Source organism: Bubalus bubalis, chromosome 21 (genome assembly GCF_019923935.1).
Source record: "Bubalus bubalis isolate 160015118507 breed Murrah chromosome 21, NDDB_SH_1, whole genome shotgun sequence".
Lineage (NCBI taxonomy): Eukaryota > Metazoa > Chordata > Mammalia > Artiodactyla > Bovidae > Bubalus > Bubalus bubalis.
The window spans coordinates 26,242,265-26,267,185 of record NC_059177.1 but is presented as its reverse complement, the minus strand read 5'-3'; the positions used below and the strand labels follow the sequence as shown (position 1 = coordinate 26,267,185).

Sequence of the window (24,921 nt, the reverse complement as noted above, 5' to 3'; positions counted from 1 at the left end):
CATTTCTTCTCAAAACAACCTCTTTAGAACCAAGCCTTCCATGTCGTATTCCCGTCCTGGGTATTTGGTTGAACTTTGCTGTGTATTTGTGTGTGGGTGTGGGCATGGGTGTGTTGATCCTATAGTTTTATGTCTTAGCCCCATGGGTAACCTGTTTCACTGCTCATGGTAAGATGTGCAGAGGCTGTTCTGCTTTCAAAGTTTCCATATCTTTCTCAAGCAGATTTTCCTCCTGTTCCTCTTCCCTGTTCGTTTCATCCAGAGAGCCTCAAGTTGGACACGCATTAAAATTAAGATTCAGAGAAGCAGCCATTTCTACCACCTTTGTAAACACATGCTATTTCCATTTTCAAAGGGAAACTCCGAGAGCATTTTCCACTGGACCATCCGGAAGGGGCCAGTCTGGCTTCTTCGGGCTCAGGTTTTACCAGTTGCTACCAATAAGGAATCATTTTGTGGTGTCTCCAGAATTGAAACCCTCTGCTACTTTGAATCCAGTTTTTAAATGTCCTTTTGCAAAGCCTGCCAAGAAGGAACTTGTGTTTAGAGAGCCAGGATTTCATTTGCAATTGAAAGGGACAACCATATCTTTGTGGTTTTTAAAGGGATGGGAAAGAGCAAAAGGAAAGGGAAAGGAAAGGGCAAAAGCTGGAAAAGGAGGAAACTCACGGGAGAGTCCCCTTTAGCTTTGTGTAGATTTTATGGACAGCAATATTTTTGGATTGTTATTGTCTCTTAAATACTCTGCTTAGTGCCTGTCATGGACTGCTTGGCTTCTGACTGTGGGTGGCTGGAAGTCAAAGTTATAAACCAGGTCACTTAAACCCAAGATTTAGCCAGTGGCTCTTTTACATTTGTAAGCAAGAATATCTCTAGCCTCCCCACAGAGCAAATGCGAGGACTGACCTTTCATGGATCACAGGAAGGAAGTCCCGTTTCTCAAAAGAGAAGTCAGACTAGTTTTGACATAAAAAGACTTTGCCAAAGAGCTCTGGACAGAGACAGGAATACTCAACACCGGAGAAAGCAGAGTGCATGCCAATGGTAGAAATACGAGGAACTTGAAGGTAGGAAAAGGGATATGGGGTGGGGGGAGGTAGCTAAGAGGTGGGGAGAGGAATGTAAGAAGCTAGAGTAAGGAAATCAAATGGATCACACTTTATCAGGACAAATAACATGCTGTCTTTTTCCAAATGTGTAGCTGGGAAGGGTGTAACTTTTCCAACTTTCTAGGGGTTTATATTTTTAAAGCTTTAACCATCGTAAAAGGACATGACAGGAAGGAGGAAAATAAGATATATACAGGAGGTACTCACAGGGAGGTACAGTTTTTGAAATTAATTTTTATTAAAATATAGTTACTTTACTATGTTTTGAAAGTTTCTGCCATACAGCAAAGTGACTCAGCTCTACATATACATATATTTCCTCTATTTTAAGTAATGTATGTTTGTCACTCAGCTGCGTCTGACTCTTTGTGACCCCATGGACTGTATCCTGCCAGGCTTCTCTGTCCATGAAATTCTCCAGGCAAGAATACTGGAGTGGGTTGCCATTTCTTCCTCCAGGGGATCTTCCCCACCCAGGGATCAAGCCCAGGTCTCCTGCATGGCAGGTGGATTCTTTACAGTCTGAGCCCCCTTTTGGTAATGAGAACCTACGTGTAGGGCAGAGAACTCTACTCTGTGCTCTATAGTAACCTAAAAGGAGGCACTTTTTTGAAAAGCAGTTTATCACTAAAGGGAGAAGCGGGTACAGGTTTGGTCTGCCCCTAATTACCCTGTCCTTAGAACCAGGTTGAGGCTTCCTTGATAGCTCAGTTGGTAAAGAATCCGCCTGTGATGCAAGAGACCCCAGTTTGATTCCTGGGTCAGGAAGATCCACTGGAGAAGGGATAGGCTACTCACTCCAGTATTCTTGGGCTTCCCTTGTGGCTCAGCTGGTAAATAATCTGCCTGCAATGCAAGAGACCTGGGTTTGATCCCTGGGTTGGGAAGATCCCCTGGAGAAGGGAAAGGCTACCCACTCCATTCTGGCCTGGAGAATTCCATAGACTGTATAGTCCATGGGGTCGCAAAGAGTCGGACACGGCTGAGTGACTTGCACTTTCATTTTCACTTTCACTTTAGAACCTGGTTATTAAACAGGGTGGTTGTTCAGGTAATGTGCATGTTATGTGAAGAGCACTGAAGGAAGGAAAAGGGTGGAGACTTGAGGAGGGTGACTGCCATTCATCAATTAGCTACAAGGCTTGGGCCCAGATCCTTCAACCTCTGGCCCTCAGGATCTTTGCCTACAGAGAAATGTGCTTTGGTGAAAAGAAAGCTTTGTGCTTCTTCCCAACTATAAGTCAGACCGGTTGGATTAATATTCTGACTCAACAGCTGTGTGATTGTGGGTGGATGTTTCAGCTCTCTGAGCCAATTTTCTCATATTAGCAAAAAGATAATAAGACCTGCTTTACTGGAATGGGTGAAAGTGAAAAAGTGTTAGTCACTCAGTTGTGTCTGACTCTTTGGGACTCAGCCAGACTCCTCTGTTCATGGCATTTCCCAGGCAAGAATATTGGAGTGGGTTGCCATTTCCTTCTCCAGGGTATCTTCCTGACCCAGGGATCGAACCCAGGTCTCCTGCATCACAGGCAGGTTCTTTATTATCTGAGCCACTAGGGAAACCTGGTTGTGATTAAGAAAGAAGCTATATAGTGTTTGGTATGAGGTAGGTGCTAAGTAAGTGAAGCTGTTTTCTGTCCAATGAGGGGCCAAATGACTTTTGTTCTTTTTAGCCCCTAGAACTTTCTCGTTCCATGGATCATTGTTAATGATTTAAAATTTTTGAATATGGGCCTATTCACTACAATAACATAGCACATATTTATTTCTTAATATCTTTCCTAAGACTGTTTTTCTTTTTCTGATTTCACCAATTTATTTCAAAAAGAAAGAAATGACAGAATCAGTAGGCCACATTAAAACAGTTCTCCACAAGAGAAATTGTTTCCATAATGGGGACTTTTCAGAATATTTTCACTGTGTGTTTGCACCTTTGCAAACGATCCAAGATAAAATGCCTTCTATCTCTCCTGGGATGTGATTTTACAATCCAATTATTTTACTGACAGGAAGCATCTTCTTCATTTCTAGTCAAAATTTACCTTAATTTCCACTTGTGCCATGCTAAATAATTCACTCTTTGATCTGCTGGATATGCATATACCAAACCTGTTTTTCAAATTTTTCTCTTTCTCTTTCTCTTGGTTTCTGTGTATGTAATGAGATGAATGGCCTTTAATCAATAGCTTCCCTACCAAAAATACGTATGTGCTTTTGCTTTCAGCATTCACTATGCTCCTTTGCTGCTGAGAATGTGTGAGGTAAGTAGATGCAGCTAATACAGTTCTTATTAAACTGAAATCCTTGGATTTTAAGCTTTATGGGAATATGAAAAAAGCAAAGATATGAAGAAATAATTTAAAAGTAAAATGTTCACCCAGGTATTAGTAAAGCCACAGTACCTTGCATAGTCCTTGGTGGCCTAAGTATCACCAGCATCACCTATTTCCACATTTATAAAAGATACTATAAGACTATGCAATATCTGGACAATATCTGGGTGCATTTCTGTAGTATATCATAAGATCTGTAGACTTAGCTGTACTTTTTGTAGAAAGGAATTCCTTTAAGAGATGATGTGGAAGGCACAGGGAAAAGACACAGAAACCCACAGAAAGCCCTAGGTTCTATGCTAGAACCAGCATTAGGCTTAGAACAGGTGTGATTTCCCTTCATTCCCTGAAATAAGATATTTAGTTATGGCTTGGGAGAGGAGTGTGGACACAGGAAACCACAGTGTATATCTGGGGGAGGGGTGGTTGTTGTTCAGTTGCTATTGTGTACAACTCTTTGTGACCCCATGGACTGCACCACACCAGACTTCCTTGTCCTTCAGTATCTCCCAGAGTTTGCTAAAACTCATGTCCATTGAATCGATGATGCCATCCAACCACATCATCCCCTGTCGCTGCCTTCTTCTTCTGCCCTCAACCTTTCCCAGCATGGGAGTCTGTTGCAGTGAGTCAGCTCTTTGCATCAAGTGTCCAAAGGATTGGAAACTCAGCTTCTGCATCAGTCTTTACAATGAATATTCAGGGTTGATTTCCTTTAGGATTGACTGGTTGGATCTCCTTGCTGTCCATGGGACTCTCAAGAGTCTTCAGCATCACAGTTTAAAATTAGCAGCTCTTCAGTGCTCAGCTTCCCTATGGTCCAGCTCTCACATCCATACATGACTACTGAAAAAACCATAGCTTTGACTATTTGGACTTTTAGTGGCAAAGTATCTCTCTGCTTTTTAATACGCTGTCTAGGTTTGTCATAGCTTTTCTTTCAAGGAGCAAACATCTTTTAATTTCATGGCTGCAGTCACTGTCCACAGTAATTTTGAAGCCCAAGAAAATAAACTTTGGCACTGTTTCCATCGTTTCCCCATCTATTTGCCATGAAGTGATGGGACCAGATGCCATGATCTTAGTTTTTTGAATGTTGAGTTTTAAGCCAGCTTTTTCACTCTCCTCTTTCACTTTTATCAAGAGGCTCTTCACTTTCTGCCATTAGTGGGGAGAGCTATGGGTGGGTTTGTTTTACTTTATTGGGGGGAAGGCTCTTTCTCTTCTAATGGAAAGATTAGAGATTATTTGCTGCTGCATCACCACTACCTTTTCCTATGTTCTGTGTGTGTGTGTATATATATATATATATATATACTGATTGATACTGGCCATTTTCTGTATGCTTTCTAAATTTAGTGAACCCATGGTTCTACATCATTATACATTGTTTACTGTTGAACTGTCAACTTTCACTGCACATGCTCAGCCAGTAAAACAGAAAGTACATCAAACCCTTGTTGTCTTTGTGAAAAGATCAGAAATTATTCTTGGCAATGAACAACTCTACATATCTGAAATATTATATTATGCTATTTTTGTCTGTTTCCCTGAAAGAGGGAAAGAAACATTTATTAAAGTAGTTAATATTGGGCCAAGCCTTATGTTCAGTTCAGTCACTCAGTTGTGTCCGACTCTGTGCAGCCCCATGGACTGCAGCACACCAGGCTTCTCTGTCCATTGCCAGCTCCTGGAGCTTACTAAAACTCATGTCCATCGAGTTGGTGATGTCATCCAACCATCTCATCCTCTTATATTAAACCTGTTAAAAACAACATTGTGTATAATTCTTTCATTGACTCTTAGAGTTAGTTATCAGACACTGTTTGTGGCCCACAAAATAGTTTTTCTTCCCTTTTTTCTTCCTAACAAAATCCATGTGCTCAGCTAAAAGCACTTCCCAGATTCCTTTGTTTCTTCCAGCCAGGGTGGTAGAATTCTTACCAGTGAAAAACTATGAGAAATCTGTTGGGCATGCGGGAATGTCAGCAAAAACTATTGCTTTCCTGTTACAAAGCCCATCCCTTACAGGTCTCTTTATGTCAACTTTCTTTCCCCCAGGATATACTTGTCTAAATATTTCCTCTACATATAGTTAGAATCATATCAGCAGAGTCATAGTTTTTCTTTCAATCATCAAACATACTTTAGAAAACTCAAGAGGAGAACAGAAGTCTAATGTATTTATCCATATTTTTGCTGACCATGTTTTTTCTTCCTTCCTGGTGTTTTGTTCTTTCATTATTCCCTTTCTTTTTAGAGACCCTTTAGCCATTCTTTTAGGGTGGGTCTGATGATGAAGATTTTCTTGGTTTCCCTTCATTTAAGTATGTATAGACTTCCCCTTCCTTTCTAAAGGATATTTTCGCTGGTTAAAGAAATCTGGCTTGACATTTCTTTTCTTTAAGGACCAGAAAAATATTTTGTCATATTTTCTGGCATACATAACCTCTGATAAGAAGTTGTCATTTCATTTGTTTTCTTCTGTAAGTGTGCCATTTCCCCCTAGCTGCATTCAAGAATTTTTCTCTTTGTCTTCAGTTTTCAGAAGTTTAAGTATATTATATCTTGTCATGGGCTGCTATTGGCTCATTTTGTTTAGCATCTGATTAGTTTTTTGAGTTTGCAGGATTATGTCACATGCCAGATTTGAAACATTTCAGCCATTATTTCTGTGGATGCTTTTTTTTTTTCAATTTTGCCTTCTTTTTTATCTCTCTCTCTGGTACTTTGAAGAGGGATTAAATTGAATAATGTTTAGTTATAGTCCAACAGGTCTATGAGGCTGTTCATTCCTGTTGTCTTTTTTCCCTGCTGTTCAAAATGGGTAATTTCTGTTTTTCCATCTTTCAGTTCACTAGTTCTACCCTCTATCTCCTCCTTTCTGGTTTCTTCAGTTCTAAAATTTCAGTTGGGTACTTCTTTAACACTTTCATTCCTTTGCTGAGGTTTTCTAATTTCAGTTTGTTTCATGCATGTTTACGATTGCTCACCAAAGCATTTTATCATGGCAGCTTTAAAATAGTTGAGAAGTCTTAGCAGTTCATCTTGTATCCAGAACTGTTGGTTTTCTTTTCTTTTTTTTTTTTTTTGTAGAGTTTGAGATCCTCCTGGTTCTTAGCATGATGAGTACTTTTTTTTTTTTAATATAGAAACCTGCACATTTTAACAGTATAAGGCAATGGATTTTATTTAAAGCTTCTGCTTTAACTGACTTGCACTGACATCCTCTGGCATGTCCGGGAAGAAGAGGATGTTGTTCCCTTACTGCTAATTAGAAGTCCAAGCTCCCTACTCAGGTTCTGTTGTCATCAGAGGGGTAGAGCTCATTAATGCGGTTGGGGAGAAAGATCTGGTTTCCCATGTAGTCTCCACTGACATGTGGAGGCAGGAGCCCCATCATTTGCCTGTGGGATGACACTCCCAGCTCTGAACTTTGCCTTCTTTGACACTGCCCAACAGGAAAGTTGTGGCTCCTCACCACAGCCTCATGAGGGTAAAAGCCTAGGCTCTTCCCTTGGCTTTTGCTGTTATGCTTGAGGCCATAGTTCTCTTTGTGATGTTTGGCTGGTGTACAGTGGTGATTGTACAGGTTTTTGTTTTTGTTTTTGTTTTTTTCGTATCTTGCTAAGCTTCTCCTGCCTCTAACTATAGCTAGCACAACTTAGCTTTGGTTGGGCCTTTTTATTTATTTATTTTTTGGCCTACATTCATATTCATTCATTGGAATTCTCAGGTTGCCAGCTTCTTCAACTCCAGGTCTGAGGTATGCCCAAGAAACTCACTGCCATGAGGGTCTTTTTTTTGTTGTTGTTGGACTCCTTGGGTCTTGAGGTCCCTAATCAATCTGCATTATTCTCTCCACCTTTCTTATGTTTGCTTTAGCTACACTGTCCATGGTTTTTAGTTATGCCTAGTGGGAGGTATATGGAAAAGTATTTATATTCCATATTCCTTGAAGCAGAAGTCATTCAGGAATATACATTTTTACTTAGTAATTTTTGTAATTACTCCCAGGTGATTCTGAGTCAAAGATCTATGGGTTACCCTTTGAGAAACATTATCTACATAATGAATCTGAGACCCAGAGAGACTAAGTCAAAAAGTAGTTGTCAAATGCTCAGGTTGTACAACACGAAGTTTAAACTAGAACCCATGTCTCCTGGCTTCCCTTTCAATACCCTTTCCTCCTCATGACACTGAAAAAAGCTAAAAATATCAAAAGGAAATAATGTACCAATTTCACTGGTATTTATGAAGATCATACAGTTTGCCTAGAGATAATGCATAGACTTAAAAAAGGTAGAGGCACAATCTTTCTCATACATTTGTTTCCCACAAGCTGCAATATAATTTCTACTGAGGAGGATTCCAGGCAATTGCTCCAAGATAGGGTATTGTCTGCACATGAAAGGGTTGTTCTTGGAAATAAAAATCTACACAGTCTACTGAGGGTTCTGTGCACTGCCTGCATAGTCTGACTCACACACAGTGAAGCTTTTCCAGTTATGTTAATACTCCTCTGGCAGTGGCCTCTATAATTGCCTAAGTTAGTTGGTAGACATGCAGGCAATGTTAATTCTCTGCAAATATAGTTATCCATAACTTGGTGTCAATTGCATCATCCTCAATAGAGACAACTCTTCAGATGTCACTGGCATTGGGGGCAGGAGGGCTGTATTCAGTCATCTCTGGGGAGCTCGTGAAATCTGGAGAGACAGGAAATGGTGTGGGAGCGAAGGCAGCATACAAATGCGTCTAATGAAATGTGGGCATCCGTCAGTGGCTGCCTTTCATTTGACTGGCCCCATGCACAGGTTGTACCAGATGGCACTCTCATGGTTTCCATCAGTGTGGAAATGCAATGAAGAAGGGGAGGAGAAGAATAGATGAAAAAAATAAATAAATAAAACAATCTGCACAGCTGAAAATAATTACGATTATGTAACTAATGACCCAGGGAATTAGAGGAAGCCAAACTCATTGGAACTTGGGCCACATGCAGGCAGATGTCACAACTTAATGACAAAAGATGAATTGCTTTATATCCAGCATAGTAACACATGATGAGGGCTTTTGATTCTTCGTTCCAAATCCCTGTCTTAGAATATAGTCATAAGGAGAACCATATCCTGAGTATCTTTCCATTTTGAAGGGAAATTGAGCTAGCAGCAGTCCTGGATTGTTAAAAATGTCAAAATAATTTCAGTAAATCTTAGATTGATATTCATTTTGACCTGTAGGAGTAGCAGGAGGCAACCTGAAGGATGTTGGAGATAGCCCTTTTGCCACCGAAATATAGACTATGCATTCCTGGGAGGGTTGGGTTAAATCTTACACTTTTGTGGTCATTTAAAAGCATTTATTGAGATTCGGCCATGTATGTGGCCCTACTTAACAAGTATGTTGGAAAGATGAGAGACACTACCCCTCCCCACCCTGGAGGATTTCACAGTGGTGTGCACTTTGTAAATATTGATTGGAGTGGATAACCAATTGCTATTCCTTAAACAGACTCTGTCAAGGTTGCTGAAATTCCCACTGTCTCCTATCAAAGCTCTGAAAGCTGACATTCAAATGCTGGTAGTTTAAGTATTTATTCTTGAATTCATTAACTCAGTCATTCAGCAAATCTCCACTGAATTTCTGTTATGTTCTAGGCACTGAGCTTGGCCCTAGGTTTAAACTGGTGAATATCATTTTTTAATATTAACAATATTAAATTATTATTGTGGATGATATTAAGTTAACATAATATTAAATAAAAACATAATATATCAATATATTATGTCTTAAGCTATGGTTTGTTTAAAAAAATCAATGGTAAAGGTGGAGTCACAATCTCAATATTTAGAAATCAGTGGTGGAATTACTGTTACAAAGTTTTATGAGAAAGGGTTAGATACATTAGTGTCTCATCTAATGTATCAGCCAGTTAGTGGGAAAAAATGTAAAGCAGATGCCATTAATATTTTGAATCTTATAAAAACATGTTTATGAAAAACACTTTAGGGGAGTGGATAGCTCACAGGTTTGGCAATGAAAGACCAAATATTTTAAATGCATATAATTGGTTGAAATCCAGCCAAAACTGGATAACAAATGCAACTCTTCCCCATCTGCTGGTTTATGCAAATGTGTTGGTGATCTCATTTAGTTTTCTAGGAGACAGGTGTCTCTGTTGCTAAAGCAACCACTTGGTTGGCATCCAGCCCCAGTTTCAGGAAGTCTTGAATTTAGCTGTGGGGTAGAGCTCAGCTTACAGCATGATCCTAAGAATCCCTAGATACGAGAGAAAGGTCAGAGCTGAAAACCACTGGAAGTTGGTGTCCGGTCTGTTAGAGTTTGGATCAGCCGTGGCAGACAAGACTCTAACTTGCTGCACATGCATTCTCTACCTGATTTCTTCAGAGCTGAAGATCTGCCCGGAAGATAGCTCTGAAAGAAGTTTTTGCTGGAGACTGTCCAACTCAGATACCAATACCAAGCCTGATTGGATAGGACCTTATTTCTCTCCAGAACTTTCTCCATATTTCAGATAACCAGAGAACACAAGTATTTTTAAAAACTCTTAGGAATAAAATAATCACAGATACAATATCACAGTTAAAGGAAACCCAATTTTTTAGTGTTCATCTGTTATTGGTGAACAGGGAAGTAAAGAAGAACATGGACTATGAAATTAAACTATTTCAGGTTCAGATCCTCTCATTGTCACTTAGCTGTGTAACTCTGGGAAAGTTACTTAACTTCTCTGATCCTCATTCCACCCATCCAAAAAATGGAGATAGTAATATTACCAAGGCCATAGAATTGTTATGAGAATTGAATGCCTACAATATATTTAGAACTGTGTCTAGCATATATTGAGTTTTTGTACAAGTTACCTCACATTACTGCTTTTTTAATTCAATGAAAAACTGCTCTCATTATTTAATTCTAACATCAGTTCTTCACCATTTTCATATTATGCACCACCATTTTACAGTTGAGGATATTAAGCTTCAGAATGGCCAATGGCAGGGAAGAATTAAGGTGGCTTATTGAATCTGTCTAATGCCAAACCAAGATCTCTCTATTGCAATCAGTTACTTTAAATCACACAGCAAAGTAGGAGAGCAGACTGTTACTCAAGATTTCTGGTTCTCAGTTCAACATGCTGCTGCTGCTGCTACGTCGCTTCAGTCTTGTCCAACTCTGTGCGACCCCATAGACGGCAGCCCACCAGGCTCCCCTGTCCCTGGGATTCTCCAGGCAAGAACACTGGAGTGGGTTGCCATTTCCTTCTCCAATGCATGAAAGTGAAAAGTGAAGGTGAAGTCGCTCAGTCGTGTCCGACTCCAGCGACCCCATGGCCTGCAGCCCACCAGGCTCCTCTGTCCATGGGATTTTCCAGGCAAAAGTACTGGAGTGGGGTGCCATTGCCTTCTCCGTCAGTTCAACATACCTGTCAGTAATTTCTAGTTCCTGGTTTTGTTAATGCAAAGGAAAAATATGTGAAAATATAAAAAATACTGATTTTTATGATCTCTACCAAAAATAACAAATTGAAGTCCAAGAAATTTTAATTTTTCTTAAAAAATTATTGATTGCTACATTTTAGCAATTATTATGCTACATTCTGGGGTCATAGTGATAAATAATACAGAGAAAATGATTATTGGAAATTTTCTAATAAATTCTAATTATTCAGATTATTTTTTTCTTTCACAAATTCCTTTCATAATTTTATAAACCAAATCGCAAAACTGGTTCTGATTCTGTTGACTTTTATTTATAGATAAAAAATATATTTACTTACCCATAATATTTGATAGCAACTAGGATCTTAATTTTTTAAAAAAATTATCATTCAAGGCCCTTGAAGGAAGCGATTGTTTTAATCATTATTCTACTGGACTTTGCTCACTAAGATCTCTGTGTGTTCTTGATCCTCTCCCAGATGAGCGAATAAACTAGTGACTGTAGGGTGACTCTTCCATGACTTTACAAGCTTCCGAAAGGGGTAGACCATAATGAAGGCATGCATGAGATGACTACGAACCAGAGAGGTGGCACACGTGGAAGTTCCCACATCATCATTCATACTAATCTGATTAACTCTCCCAGTCTCATTTCCAGAGTGCAGGGATCAGGAATTTTGGCAACCATCTGGGTAACAGAAGTCCCTCCCCAAGGATCTTGTAAATTTCTGCCCATATGTTCCCTGTAAAACTGCACTGCCTACGGCTTTCTTCCCACAGCTCATGTCTGCAAAGATGACCAACCAACCAGATCTTGTGACAGAGTCCATCAGCCTTTCAGGAATATGCCAAGGCAGTTATTTCTCACGTGGACTTAAAATGATTTTCATTGATAATATGAGCCCTGCAAATAATAACAAATATATTAAACATGAGGAGATATTGTCTGATACTAAGCTTGCAATGCACAGAGCCATTAAAAAGCACTTTGTATCATAAGACACAACTTCCCAGGTAGTTCAGGGTAAAGAACCTGCCAGTCAATGCACAAGATGCAGATTTGATCCCTGGGTCAAGAAGATCTCCTGGAGGAGGAAATGGCCACCCACTCCAGTATACTTGCCTGGAAAATCTCATGGATAGAGGAGCCTGGCAGACTATGGTCCATGGGGTCGCAAAAGAGTCAGACATAACTTTAGTTCAGTAGCTCAGTCATGTCTGACTCTTTGCGACCCTGTGGACTGCAGCATGCTAGGCTTCCCTGTCCATCACCAACTCCTGGAGCCTACTCAAACTCATGTCTATCGCCATCAGTGATGCCCCATCTCATCCTCTGTCATCCCTTTCTCCTCCTGCTGTCAATCTTTCCCAGTATCAGGGTCTTTTCAAATGAGTCAGTTCTTCGCATCAGGTGGCCAAAGTATTGGAGGTTCAGCTTCAGCAACAGTCCTTCCAATGAATATTCAGGACTGATTTCCTTTAGGATTGATATAACTTAGTGACTAAACAACAACATCATAAGACACACCAGAAAATACTGCCCCCTTCTTTCTTACAGTACAACACCTGGGAAGGAGGCTTTAGGAACACACAGTCTAATGTAATTCTCTCCAGGTGAGTATCTTTTGGGGAAAAAGAAAGATACAACATTGACTTATCTGGATTACCTTACATTTGTCATTTTTAACAACTTCAAACTAAGGCTTGATTCATAGAATTATGATTATTAAAATGTTAGTCATCCTAGGCAGGACTTTCTCATATCTGATTTCTCTAAGTCCCAAGACAGCCCTTGGTGAGAATGTCTTAAACTTGTGAGCAGTTTTCATCAGCTGAATAATAAATGCAAGTTTCCCTATTTTGAAAACTCAAAGGAGCATGTGCTTAGAGAGTCTGTATGTTTTCCTTTTCTCTAGTTTTCAGACTAGATAGAATATTTATCTCCCTGTGTTCATTAGAAAATATATATGATGTTGCATCATGGGGGTAACCAATGAATATTTAGTTCGTTGTTGAAAGGTACGGGCTTCTAAGAATGGGCTTCCCTCGTGGCTCAGGCAGTAAAGAATCTGCCTGCAATGCAGGAGACCCAGGTTCGATCCCTGGGTTGAGAAGATCCCCTGGAGAAGGGAATAGCTACCCACTCCAGTATTCTTGCTTGGAGAATTCCATGGACAGAGAATGCTGGCGGGCTACAGACCATAGGGTCACACAGAGTTGGACATGACTGAGCGACTAACACTTTCTCTGTAAGAATATTCCTATTCTTATAAAGGTTACCCTCACAGCTGTTGAAAGCGAGAACCACACAAATATTGAGTGTAGAGCCATTACAGTCTGCCTCCTGCGCTCCATCAGAAACCACGTGTTACAGGGTGAGAATGGGCAAAACTTCACCTCACAACACTTTGAACTTTCAATGAAGAACATATTATGCAAACTAGATTGTGTCTGCTGCAGCTCAGCCTGGCCTAATGTACCAAAATTTATCTCGTGTTATATCTAAAATTACTTTGGGAAATGAATAGATATCAGATTGTGTGATTTTCTCTTGGGGACTATTGGCAGATGACACCCTTATGGGGTGGGTGGTACATTTTCACGAGGAAATTGTTGATTCCACTGTCAATCATCCTATAGAGATGTGGGTCGTGGAGAAGAGGAGAAATGCATTCAACTTTAGAATTACATGAATTATAATCATCTCTTCTTTGTGGGAATATGGGTTATTTTTGTATAGTCTCCAAAGCCCAGGGAAAACTGGAATGATTCCAGTCAGTTGTATGTGTAAACTGCCACTTGTCATGTAGACATGTTGAGATAAAATAAGAACGTGGCTGGATAAGGGATCCTGAGATTATATATGAGTCTGTGCATAGATTCCAGAGAAGGCAATGGCACTCCACTCCAGTACTCTTGCCTGGAAAATCCCATGGATGGAGGAGCCTGGTAGGCTGCAGTCCATGGAGTCGTAAAGAGGTGGATACGACTGAGCGACTTCACTTTCACTTTTCCCTTTCATGCATTGGAGAAGGAAATGGCAACCCACTCCAGTGTTCTTGCCTGGAGAATCCCAGGGACGGGGGAGCCTGGTGGGCTGCCACCTGTGGGGTCGCACAGAGTCGGACACAACTGAAGCGACTTAGCAGCAGCAGCAGCAGCAGTGCATAGATTCTGTTAATCAAACTCCACCTGATTAATTTGCCAGATTTACCAGTGATCTACTTCTCATTTATAAAGCGTCGTCACTGACACCCATAGCTAGGGTGAGCAACCCAGGTGGTTTGCCTAAAAATGTCTTGGTTCCAGCACTGAAAGTCCCGAATCCCAGGAAACCATCAGTGTTGGGAAAACCCAGATAGTTGGTCACCTCACTGAATTTGGTAACACAGTGAGGTAACACCTCACTAACACACTGAATTTACCCAGGAAGAAATTCTGTAGTGACTCATGCCCTTTTCTTCCCACCAGCTGAACTGAGCTGAATGTTTACCAAGAATCTGTTATACCATTTGTTCCCAAACCTGTTTAATGACTTACTTGTTGCTATAATTATATGATTTAATTAAATATAATGTAAACAGAGAAAATATCCATGTGGAAATGGAGAGCGATATCTCTATGGAAACTAATTTGACAGTGGAATGTATATTTGCTACAAATGTAACAAAACAGAATGTTAAAGAATGTTAAATCTAATGTAACAAAAGAGTTGTAAATGATTCATAAAATAATATATATCACAGACTTTTACATTCTCATTCCCCATTATAGACATTGAAAATGGAAATTACAAACAACCCATTATTAGCGTTGTTTATGTCAGAGAAATGAAACACGGATCAGATGATCCATGCATAAAGAAAAGACCTTGGTCTTCAAGAGATTCGTGCTGCATTTTTTTGTGTTTCAAACTAAAAATGTGTAAGGCATGTATAATTAAATTTTGTATTCCATGATCTAACAAATTTCTTACATTAGCTGATTAGTCTAATAAATTCTTTAAAAAAAAGTTTTTTTAATTGCATTTGTAATTATTCCCTATATTGGTGTGCTCTGCTTTTCTTTTATCGTGTCCAAACTTTCAGTAAGATCCTATGGACATATTACTCTCCATCAATCGCTGTATGTTTGGCTTTTTAAAAATATTTATTTATTTTGAACTTTGGTTGCATCAGGTCTTAGTTGTGGCATGCAGGGTGTTTGTTGTGGCAGGAGGGCTCATTGGTTGCAGCGCTCCAGGTTGCAATGTATTAGCTTAGGTACCCTTGGTCATTTGAGATGTTGGTTCCCTGATCAAGGATCAAACCCAAATCCCCTGCATTGGGAGGTGGATTCTTAACCACTGGACCACCAGGGAAGTTCCCATCAATCACTGTATGCTTAGCATCCTATACAGGGAAAAACAAAGAGTGTGAATATAGGTTGTAAGCTCTGTCTGCCAAGGACCAGATCTATTTTATTTGCTGTTTCCTGGTAACTTGCATGCTTCCAGTCAAAAACTAAGAGATCCTTATGTGAAGAATGCTTGAGAAATAGTCAGTGAATGAATGAATGAACATCTCTCAAGAACCCTATAGTCAACCTTGAAGTTTTAAATGCTAATTATTAAATATATAAATGCTAATTATTAATAATTATTAAATATTTAAATAAATATATATTATTTAATGATTCCATTTTTTTCCCTTGGAAAAATAATAGGCAGATCAGGGAACTTTTATAAGCATTGGAAAGATTACAAAGATGAATAAGATACACAAAGTACAAATATGAGAATATTTGAAATTTAATGATGAATTCAGCATTGGTATAGACCAATCAGAACAGAGGACTGGAAAATCAGATAGGATATCATATTATGCAGTACTGGCTGCATGCAGACTGAATAACTGAACTTAAGTTGAGGGAAGAAAGTAATCAGTGCTCACTTGGCCTTAGCATTTAGTCACTATAAGCTCAGGTCTTGGTATCAAACAGACCTGCATTCAAGTCGGGACTCTGACAGTTACAACTATTTGACCTTGAGTAAGTTTCTTAAACCCTCTCAGCTTCAGTTTTCATATCTCAAAAATGGAAATAATGATGCTCGATTGGTTACCCAGGATCAAATGCAGTAATATATTTGCAGATGTTACACTTATGCACAGTTTTTGATCCACAACAAGCACTTGGCATCTATAAGCTGTATTTAAGGAAAATGGGCTGTAAAACTTAGAAAAAAGTTTCAGGAAGAGAGTAACATGGGAGCTTCCAAATTGATAAGCTTCCAAATTCCAAACTTCCAAATAAGTTTAGATATGAAGGGTTGTATGAAGGACAGAGGAAAGAAGAGAAAGAGTTTTCAGGTGTAAGAACAGTAGGAACTGTATACATACAGGAAATATTGGTGAGTGCACTATGAAGAACTAGAAGATTGGACATCAGAAAAAAAGGAAGTGGTTACTTCATATGGAAAACAAGGGAATTGCTTTAGAAGTTCTGACAAAAAAAAAACACATTTATTGTAGCATGAAACATTTAGCCATTCTAGGGTAGAGGGTAGACACCTAAATTAAAGAGAAAGAGATCAGATATCAGGCATTCTGTCTCTCACAAAAGTAGGAGCCCATTGAAAATTGCTCGTGCAATCATGGGGTAACTGAGAAGAGGAAAAAGGGTAACCACGGAAGCTATCCACTCTCTACATCTTTCCACTTGCAGAAGCACTAGGGCACTGTCTGTAAAAACCTCCATTGCTGCTGCTGCTAAGTCGCTTCAGTCGTGTCTGACTCTGCGCAACCCCATAGATGGCAGCCCACCAGGCTCCCCCGTCCCTGGGATTCTCCAGGCAAGAGCACTGAAGTGGGTTGCCATTACCTCCTCCAATGCATGAAAGGGAAAAGTGAAAGTGAAGTTGCTCAGTCGTGTCTGACTCTTCGCGACCCCATGGACTGCAGCCTACCAGGCTCCTCTGTGCATGGGATTGTCCAGGCAAGAGTACTGGAGTGGGGTGCCATTGCCTTTTCTAAAAACCTCCATTAGGACATCAGATAGACAATTTCCTCACCTCTTGATTCTGGTATAGAGTTTGCAGTACTTAAGTTATTTGATTCAAAATAGTCTTATGTGCTATGCTTTCAACCACCTCATTCATTTTTATTTTATGGTCATAAAGTTTCTGTTATTTCTGTAAATTTTCATATCTCGTTAGTCTTCAGGAATTCTTCCCTTTTTACCTTGTTTTCACAAGAACTGGTTCTTGTCTCAGCGTTTGCCCACTCTCTCTCTTCAGCTGGAATCTTATTCCTCTGCCAAAAAGATCTTTTCCACCCATGCTAACCTACGTATTTTTCATTCTCTAATTTCCTATGGATGCTATCAAATATGTTTCTTGTTGACTTTTATTTACAGATAATTCTTAGATTTTGAGTAAGTAAATATGTTATGTGTCTTTCTATTCCATTAAATCATAATCTTAACCCCCACAGTATTTATTCAACAAGTATAAACTGAGCACATACTATGTACGGGAGACTACTCAAGGAGTGTGGTTATAGCAGTAAACTCAACAGGCATACTCTCTACTCTCATAGACCTGAAATGTAACAAGACAAGAGAAATGAGAAATAACTAAGTTAGACATTTTCTGAAAATGATAAATCCTTAAGGAAAACAACCGGAAATGTTCTCGCAAGGGACTGTGAGGTTAAATAAAGCAGGGCATATAAAATAGAGGATTCAAGAAAATCTTTTTGTTGAGACTACACTTGTAATGAGACCTGAGTGATGAGAAATAGACCATGCAGGGCCCCAGGAGCAGATTATTTTGGGCAAAGGGGACAAAAGCCAAGTCCCTGAGGCAAGGCCAGATTGACCTGTTTGAGGTAAAGTAAGGTAGATAGGGCTGGATCCCAGTAAGCGAGCAGGCAGTGATGCACAGGCAGAAAGGAGCCGGACCATGTAGGTCCAGATGATGTGGTCAGAGTTTGGCTTTTACTCTGAGTGAAACAGCAAGACAGGGCGGGCTTTTAAACAGAAGATACCATAATCGGACTTGAGTTTTAAAGATTCCATTAGCTATTAGATACTAATGATTTGGAGCAGGGTCAAAAAGTAAATGTTTTAAGTTACTATTGCTGAAGGCCAGGTGAGACATGGTGAGATCTTGTGCTAGGACTGAAACAGTGAAGTTAGAAGCAGCAACTGGCTTAGGGAGACATGTTGAAGGCGAGCCATGTAGAGATTGATAAAGTGAATGTCAGGAGTAAGAAGAGACATGAAGGATAAATCCTCATGTTTTGTCTGAAGCATTTTAGTGAATGGTAGTGCCATTACTCAAAAGCTAATTTTTTTTTTAATGTATTGATTAGTTCTCATTAGAAAAAAAGGTTTTTCTCAATGAAACTAATGGTGACTCTGTTTAAAGGGAATGTAACTCTACAAGATATGCCAATGGCTATCAAATAGCTCCCTAACTGATTTTTTTATTATTCCCAATAATAAATATCAGACTTCTCTGGTGGTTTAGATGGTAAAGAATCCACCTGCAGTGTGGGAGAACTGAGTTCAATCCCTGGATTGGGAAGATGCCCTGGAGAAGGGCATGGCAATCGACTCCAGTATTCTTGCCTGGAGAATTCTTGCCATGGACAGTGGAACCCGGTACAGTCCATGAAGACACACAGAGTCAGACACAGCTGAGCAACTAAGCACAACACAGCACAGCATAACATATAGCAGCAGTTGGCATACTTCTGCAAAGGACCAGATAGTAAATATTTTCATCCTTGTGGGCCACAGTTCTCCAACCAGAGGCAATTTGTAAGTGAATAATTATGGCTCTGTTCAAATAAAGTTTTATTTACCAAAAAATAAGCATGAGCTATAATTGGCCAGCTTATGATAGCCATGATTATAAAATTACTTCCTGGCAAAGCTCATAGATGTTCTTAATTCATACAACTCCTCAAAAATGTGTTTTATTTAGGAAAGGAGTCTTTACAAGATAATGCAAAACCAGACTTATGACCTTTTTTTGTTGTTTTTTAGAGTCATTTTATTTTCCTCATTAAGAATTCCAGTAAGCATCTAACTGTGTTCAAACTACTTATCTCCAAACGTGCAAGGTATAGAATTTGGAACTCTGATATGAGCCCTTTGATTAAAAGATCTTTCTGTTTTCAAACCTCACTAGAAAATGGAGGTTAAAAGGCCTTTTAAAATTGAGTGGCAGAAGTGGAATATTTATTGTTCTTTTAAATTCAGTTCAATTATTCCAAGTGGCATTTCATTCTCCTAATTTATTTTTTGAATCACCCATCTTTGAAAGGTGTCATCTGAATTTGACAATTACTTCCCCTTTGTGGGGGTCAAAGCTAGTTACTGTCTGTATCTAACAGAAAAATACAGCCCCTATGTACTAAAGGTTATTCATATTTACTCCAAATTGTGATGTATTGAAGTCAAAGCTTTTATCTAGCCTTTGAGGTCCTGATAATAAAAAAGACAGGAAGATCAATAACCGCATGATGGGTAACTAATTGCTTTTGCTTCAACCTGCAACCTTCTATCCTGCTCAAAGCTCATTGCAAAGTCCATTTGACAATGTCAGATATTGTTTTCAACCTTCACTCTCAACAGTCTGGATTCCATAATGAGTTAAAAAAAAATATGTTAAAGCATTTTCTAATGACAATGCTTTACACATACATAGTCCTCAACACCACCCATGTAGGAAATATATTAGAGGTCATTACTCAGATGACTATTGAGAAAAGGAAATTCTCTTTGCTAAAAGTGATGGTCTACTAGATGGGATTTAAGTAATTTTTATTATGCTTGTAATGATTTCATTCATTATCACAAAGTCAATTTTCTCATTCAAAAAGCATTTATTAAGTGCTTATTTACTACCACTACTTTTAGCTAACACACTTTCATCAATGACCAGAGGCAATGTTCTTGTCCAGGGTTTTATAAAATGAAAATATTGAGTCTTTGTATAAGGTAGGTTACCCAATTGTGTACATTAAGACACAAAAATGTCTGTAGCTTCTATGGGAGGTTTTACAGGTAAAGGATTCTGGAATCTCTACTTGCCAGTGTTGTAACCGCAGGCAAGTTCATTAGTCTCTTCGTGCTTCAGTTTTCCCACCTACAAATTAGGAATAATAAACCTACCTACATCAATGCATTATTAAAAAGGAAAGATTAAGTTAATACTGCAAAGCACTGGAGCGTGTTAAAGATTTTTAACTAATAAGATAAAATAACTTGTCTTAAGTCATAAAACTAGCAATGGCAAGGCCCTTCTGTACAAGATGCTCTGAAGAGTATAGAAAGAAGTAAACAAACTGGGAGATCTGGCATTCATATATCCTGGTAAACAAGAGCATCATGGTCCTCAGTCTGGTTTTTCCTTTAAGCTTCATAATTTTAATATTACTGAGTGGGAAATACATCTCCACCCATGAAAAGCAAGAGAGAAAATCTGCCTTTGCTCATTAGTTTCCCTCTACAGGTGGGCAACAACTCATCTTTGAGCTAAGAGGCCGACAATTAAGCGGAATATATGAGTTCATTCTTGTTGATGGTGTTCTCAGTGTTGGCATTGCATTACAACGGCTTTCACACCTTCCTCTTGAGAATTTGCTGGTGGAAGCAATTGTAGGGGGTGGTTTTTCCAGTAAATCAAATATGTGCAATTTTCCCATTGAAGCAGTGCTTACATTTTTGTTTTAAAATAATGATACTTTGTTACCAAACTTTGAGCAATATAGTTATTCATAACTAAGAGATTTTGAAGGTCATTTTTTATTCCTGTGGTTGTTCTTATAGTTCTTCATGTCCGACATCCTCAAATGTGATATTTCTTTTGCATTTTGATGAGTGATTAATGTTAAAGATGACTGAGATAATTTTTGCATGACCATACGCTCATTCTTTTCCACTCATCTTGCCCAGTGGCTGCCCTCAATTTAGATCAGAGATAACTTTTCTTTCTTTTTCTTCTTAAGTAGCAGTGCTTTAATATTTCATCCTTAATTTAAACCCTTGATTTAAACCCTACTTCCAAGTGTGAGCCCAAAGTTATTTCTTAACTAGATGAGAAATATTAAAGGGAAATAAAAGAAAAAAATGGCAAAATATTCAGCTCTCTTTCCTTCCTCTTCCTCTTATATTGGATGGTAATATTGCTAAGAGAGATCCTGACTAATTTGAGAGAAAAGAAGTATGATTTTGCATCTCTATTAAGAATGAGCTTCTTTGGTTGATTAGCCTTCTATGCCTAGGCTCGATGTTGTGTCACTTGAGAATGTTTCTTGGCCAAAGTACACATATATAATCCCATCATGCTGTGTGGACAAACTGATGGGGATGGTATTGGGAATGGGGCCGAAGACATTCAATTAAGTCAGGAGACACTCTCAACATAGAATGAAATGGTTCTGTATTGAGAACTGAGTATTGGACATAGCCGTTGCCTTAGAATCATTTCCTCGGTGTTGCAAGTCCTTTAAAAGCTTTCTTGAATAAAGCCGATCTTCTTTCTTCGAGTCTTGTACTTTTAATGGGCTTCATGCTGTTACAAATACTCAGACAGGACTTCCCGTTCAATTCCCTGAAATGTTAGATTGAGACAATTAAATTCCCTTTGTGAGTCTTTTGGAAGTAATCTTGGACTAAGGCGGTGGAGAAATAATTGCTATAGATCAGTCTGTCTCTAAGTGTAGTCTCCTAACCAGAAGCATTAGCATTGCCTGCTAATTGTTAGAAATACAGATTTTGTAGCCTGACCCCAGCCCTACTGAATGTGAAGTGAGTGGAGGTGGCCCCCAGCAACCTGACGCTCTCAGGTTTAAGAACCTATGTCATAGAGAGGTGCTTAACAAAGAAATGCATGCCTTTCTATCAAGTCTGCAAAAATGCTCTTACCTATTGTTCTGATATTGGACTCTTTCAGCATCCAGGGTGAATAATTATTTCAATAAGTACTAATCTAACCAAGCCAATCGTCTTCTTCTTAGCATAAAACCTTCCTGGCACTGTCATACACTATATTCTGATATGATATGGTCACTTGCTACCTGCCCACCAAATTATACCAGTGATTGTCTTCTCATTTTGATCAAAACATAACTCCTATTCTACATGTCCTATGCTGCTGCTGCTAAGTTGCTTCAGTCGTGTCCAACTCTGTGCGACCCCAGAGACAGCAGCCCACCCGTCCCTCACGTCCTATAACATTTAGAAAAACTCTCAATGTTTCTTTTGTGTTGTTGAAAGTGTGGTTTCTCCCATGTATAGAGAACTTTATGAATTGTGGGTATATTCAGTCAAGAAACATGTGTTAATCTTATGTGTTGAAGTCGAGTAATTAGGCTTTATTTAATTACATCTCTGTTCTATAGGTCAATTGCATTATGTTCTCTGGGCTTAGTTTCATTATCTTTAAGATGAGGATGATAATTTTTGTAGTTAAGCATTTGCATAATGCTTATTATATGCCAGATATAAGTTTTGAACTCTTTATATGAATTCATCTTATAATGATGAAGTGGTAAGTAATTCTTACCACTGCCCTAAAAAGCAGAGAAGGCAATGGCACCCCACTCCAGTACTCTTGCCTGGAAATCCCATGGACGGAGGAGCCTGGTAGGCTGCAGTCCATGATGTCGCTAGGAGTTGGACATGACTGAGCGACTTCACTTTCACTTTTCACTTTCATGCATTGGAGAAGGAAATGGCAACCCACTGCCGTGTTCTTGCCTGGAGAATCCCAGGGACGGGGGAGCCTGGTGGGCTGCCATCTATGGGGTCGCACAGAGTCAGACACGACTGAAGCGACTTAGCAGCAGCAGCCCTAAAAAGTAGGAATCATTTTAATCTCCATTTTTTGGATGAGGAAACTGAATCAGAGAAAAAATAACTTTATCAAGGTCTGAGAGCTAGTATATAATGAAGCTGAGAACCCAGGAAACCTGAACTCAATACCAGGTACTGTACATCAATGCCTATTGCTTTATAATCTGATGTTGTACAGTTATTTGAATATCAGATGAGGTAATACATGTGATTAGCTCAGGACCTGAAAGTAATACTTTTAACATAGGGTAGCTATTTTAAACTACTTCAAAAAACATGGTCCTGTGGAAGGAGAAAGACCTGGGCACAAATAAAACCAATAAAATGTTATGAGTGTGTATTAGTTTATTATTGCTGATGTAACAAATTACCACACACTTCAGTTCAGTTCAGTCGCTCAGTCGTGTCCGACTCTTTGTAACCCCATGAATCGCAGCACGCCAGGCCTCCCTGTCCATCACCAACTCCCAGAGTTCACTCAGACTCACGTCCATCGAGTCAGTGATGCCATCCAGCCATCTCATCCTCTGTCGTCCCCTTCTCCTCCTGCCCCCAATCCCTCCCAGCATCAGAGTCTTTTCCAATGAGTCAACTCTTCGCATGAGGTGGGCAGAGTACTGGAGTTTCAGCTTTAGCATCAGTCCTTCCAAAGAAATCCCAGGGCTGATATCCTTCAGAATAGACTGGTTGGATCTGCTTGCAGTCCAAGGGACTCTCAAGAGTCTTCTCCAACACCACAGTTCAAAAGCATCAATTTTTCAGCACTCAGCTTTCTTCACAGTCCAACTCTCACATCCAACATGACCACTGGAAAAACCATAGCCTTGACTAGACGAACCTTTGTTGGCAAAGTAATGTCTCTGCTTTACAATATGCTATCTAGGTTGGTCATAACTTTCCTTCCAAGGGTAAGCGTCTTTTAATTTCATGGCTGCAGTCACCATCTGCAGTGATTTTGGAGCCCAAAAAATAAAGTCTGACACTGTTGCCACTGTTTCCCAATCTATTTCCCATGAAGTGATGGAACCAGATGCCATGATGTTCGTTTTCTGAATGTTGAGCTTTAAGCCAACTTTTTCACTCTCCACTTTCACTTTCATCAAGAGGCTTTTGAGTTCCTCTTCACTTTCTGCCATAAGGATAGTGTCATCTGCATATCTGAGGTTATTGATATTTCTCCCAGCAATCTTGATTCCAGCTTGTGCTTCTTCCAGCCCAGCGTTTCTCATGATGTACTCTGCATAGAAGTTAAATAAGCAGGGTGACAATATACAGCCTTGACATACTCATTTTCCTATTTGGAACCAGTCTGTTGTTCCATGTCCAGTTCTAACTGTTGCTTCCTGACCTGCATACAGATTTCTCAAGAGGCAGGTCAGGTAAAAAACATGAATTTGTTATCTTACCATTGTGGAGGTCAGAAGTCTCAAATGGGTCTCAGTGGGTTAAACTCATGTTTTTAATAGGATTGCATTCTTTCTGGAAACTCTAGGGAATAATCTATTTTCTTCTCTTTTCCAATATCCAGATGCTACCTACATTCTTCGTCTTTAGACCCTCTCATCTTCAAAGACAGCAATGACATCATTGCATCCTCTGCTTCCATCATCACACCTTTTCTGACTGACACTCCTGCCTCCTCCCTCTTCCATTTTTAAGGATCCTAGAGATGACATGGAATAGTCCAGGATAGTTTCACCATCTCAAGATGTGTGACTTAATCTCATTGACAAGGATCCTTTCACCACATAAAGTAGCGCATTCACAGTTTCCGGGAATTAGGATGTGAATGTCTTCCGTGGTGGTGAGGGCACTTTGTTCTGCCCATCGCAATGCATTTTATTATTTATGTATTCATTTAGCTGCATCAGGTCTTAGTTTCAGCACACAGGAATCTTTGTCGCGTCACGTGGGATGTTTCTTTCGGCTCACACACTCTCTAGTTGTGGTGCTCAGGCCCAGTAGTTGTGGCACACGAGCTTAATTGCTTTGTATCATGTGGGACCTTCGTTCCCCGATCAGGTATTGAACCCCTCTCTGCATTTCAGGGTAAATTCTTAGTCACTGGACCACCAGCAAGTCCTCCACAATGCATTTTAGAGACCTGTGTTCACATACACAAAGGACACACATGCATGTACATGTACATGTGTACACAAAAATTAC

The 24,921-nt window shown here is 39.5% G+C and overlaps 1 protein-coding gene across 1 annotated transcript in view; it reads left to right on the top strand.

The window, feature by feature from the left end:
- The first annotated feature begins 879 nt into the window (after positions 1 to 879).
- CHL1 (cell adhesion molecule L1 like) overlaps positions 880 to 24,921 on the top strand; it is a 352,993-nt gene continuing 328,951 nt past the window's right edge. The window contains exon 1 of the mRNA XM_044934072.2: positions 880 to 1,067. The gene's annotated coding sequence lies outside the window, so the exon portion shown is untranslated. The remainder of the gene's footprint in view (positions 1,068 to 24,921) is intronic.